Here is a 3,252-nt window from a genome sequence, read left to right as displayed (position 1 = left end):
TGATTTCAACGTGCCGTATGCACTTTTGATGAAGATAGGATCAGGATGTACGCCGGATTTCGAAAACTGGAACCGCTGGCTTCTACGACGTAGGTTTGCCTAGTTCTCATGATTTCAACGTACCGCATGCACGAATGATGAAGATAGGATTAGGATGAACGGCGGATTTCGGAAACTCGATTCACTGGCTTCTGCGACCTAGGTTTGCCTCTCTCTGTCAATATCTTTGTCAGAGTTCAGCAAGAGCATCTCAAATATGGCACAATTGGAAGCAAGTTTGTTGGAGCAAGCCACAAGGGTGAATTCGGTGGAAGAATATATTGTGTGGGAGCAGCAATGTGACGAATACATCGAATCACTGGAAGAACAAAGTCGAATAAAACGACCACGATTACCGATCGGAGTTCGACAATCGCTTGTCTCCCAAATGGCGCGTCTCGAAGGGTTGAAGAATTCGGTACGCAGACGTTTTGTACATGCAGGTGCTGGAAGCAATTCGCGAGACATCGGACTCATATGGCGAGAGATTGATACGGCGTTCGAGAGCCGCATCTTGACTGGTGCGGTGATAAACAGCAATCACATTGAACCTCGTCAATTTCTAGAGGAGGCCAAAGACATTGTGATCAGATACGTGCAAAAAGTGTTGCAAAAACACACTAGTGTGAAAGTGAACACTATATTTAATGGCGAGTTCATGTCGGGCGATAAGCGTGCTAATAAAAGTATGAATACGAAAAACTTTGAAATCTTTCGCACCTCCGATTTACATGATTGGTATAAACGCCGCGTCGACCCCACACTAGCATCGCTAGAATAGTTTCAAGAACGCGATAGTGGTTGGGCATTGTCGCGAATAATCAATTTAATTGTAAATATAAACAAGTATAATCCAATGCGTGCGGGATGCCACATTAAATTACCGCGAGAAATAATGAACAAAAGAGCAGTGGTTAATGTGCAATCAAAAGACTATGCATGTTTTATTATAATGCGCGTATTATTATACTCTCCCCGTGGGACGCCATGTTAAAGCATACACAAATTACGTTCGAATTACTTACAGACGTTGACATGATAATGTTTATCGAACGGGGTATACGCGGCGGTCTGAGTCAATGTTCAAACAGATATGCACACGCTAATAACAAGTACATGCAGTCGTACGATCCATTGAAACCATCTTCGTATCTAATGTATTTCGATGTAAATAATTTGTATGGATGGGCAATGTGTCAACCATTGCCTTATGCTGATTTTCAATGGGTCGACGATGTATCTAATTTCGACACATCATATATCGCGCTCGATTCACCCACAGGCTACATCCTCGAGGTAGATTTAGAATATCCACGACATATTCACGACACGCACACTGACCTACCGTTTTGCCCGACACGCGACAAGCCGTTAGGCAAGCGGGAAGATAAGCTTCTCGCAACGCTATATGATAAGAAGCGATATGTGATACACTACCGCAACCTGCAGCAATGTACGCGTCACGGCCTTCGCGTTGCAAAAATACATCGCATATTACAATTCGCGCAATCTCCATGGCATATATTTACAATTAAATTGATTATTCGCGACAATGCCCAATCACTATCGCGTTCTTGAAACTCTCCTAGCGATGCTAGTGTGGGGTCGATAACGCGACGTTTGTGCCAATCATGTAAATCGGAGGTGCGAAAGATTTCAAAGTTTTTCGTATTGATACTTTTATTAGCACGCTTATCGCCCGACATGAACTTGCCATTAAATATAGTGTTCACTTTCACACTATTGTGTTTTTGCTGTTACGTCCGGAGCGCAGTCGCGGCGTGAAATTCGCGAGAAATAATTATCGCGGTCCACGTGCTCGGATTATCGCGCTGAACAACGTCGTATTTCGGAAAACCTTTCCGGGGATACTCACGACGAAGGGTGTTCTGCCAAGGCTACACGCAACGGTTCAATGTCTTGGGGAGTGGAGGGTGTCGCCTTAAGATTCGTACGAGGGAGTTGCAAATGTTACTCAGGAGTATGGGGATATTATCGAATATAATCCTGAAAACATTCGAGGGAATCATCGACGGAGTGGAAAATTGTAATCACGATGTTACCATCGGTGTCGATACGAAAGGTTTCTTCGCCGTTGATGTACCGTAGGTAAGCGATCTGACAACGGTAACAGTGGAGATGAAGGTCGCGAGTTACCGACAGTCGATGGAAGTTACACGCTGAGCAAAGTATTCCGGTTGGTAAGTTACCGATTACGAGCAAATGTTTGGCAATGTTCAACCATTCGTTTCGAGCAGTACCGCGTAAATGGCAGTCTACACAAAGGGCGGCATTTGTTTCTTTATTAATAAACCCGACTGATATTTGGCAGTAAGGGGTTCCCTGTTCAATCTTCTTCCTCTTCGGGAAGAGGCAAGATGTACGGGGCGGTGAGGTACTGAGGCCTTATTGGGCACATGGGTGAATTATTTAAATAAATGGAATTAAATAAATGAATAAAACGTTCGCGTTATTTTATTCGGAATTCTAGAATATTCATTGAGTGTGCTACGTTAGCTTAGTTTGCAAAAGAGAAATCGTCGAGACCCCTTTTTTTATCAAGGGTCTAAGGGTCAGTTTTATGACTCTAGGCAAAAAACAGAGTTTCACTTTTATGGCCCTTGGAAAACGCAGTTTTCCAAGAGTCTTTACGAATATTCTAGAGACCACGTGTAAAGTTATATTTCAAATTTCGTAGAAAATATTAATTTTAAATATGTTTAAACAATAATTATACACGCACGTGTTTGAAATTATTTCGATAATTTGGCTATTTGTGACGGCAAATAGTCTTATTCTTTAGTACTAGAATCTTAGCGTTGAATTTTATTATTTATTTCAATTGTTTATAATAGTTGAGACTTACCTTAGTGGATCTCTGGGGGGTGGACAGTGGTTCCCCGATGCTCTGGAATAGGCGCGTCGTAATGGGTGTGCAGATGTCCGCCCTGATTTGCAAATACCGGGTGCGACGAGGATCGTTGTCCGGGATGTCGTCTCTCGGAATACGAGGGTTCTCGATTTCGATTGGAGTCAATTGCACTGGCCACTTTCTCAGTTTAACGTCTTTATTATTAACAGCGAACGGCGCGGTTCCGTCAAATAAATTATCGTACTCTGAGTCGTTATGATAGTAGGTGCCGATGAGATTTGAATATTCACTCGATGATGCCGGATAATAGAGTCGCGCGGTTAAACGGCGAAGTTGGTTTT

This window comes from Prenolepis imparis, unplaced genomic scaffold (genome assembly GCF_030444845.1).
Source record: "Prenolepis imparis isolate NDT839.2.m4 unplaced genomic scaffold, iyPreImpa1.0 SCAF_82, whole genome shotgun sequence".
Classification (NCBI taxonomy): domain Eukaryota; kingdom Metazoa; phylum Arthropoda; class Insecta; order Hymenoptera; family Formicidae; genus Prenolepis; species Prenolepis imparis.
Note: the sequence above shows the minus strand (reverse complement) of the source record.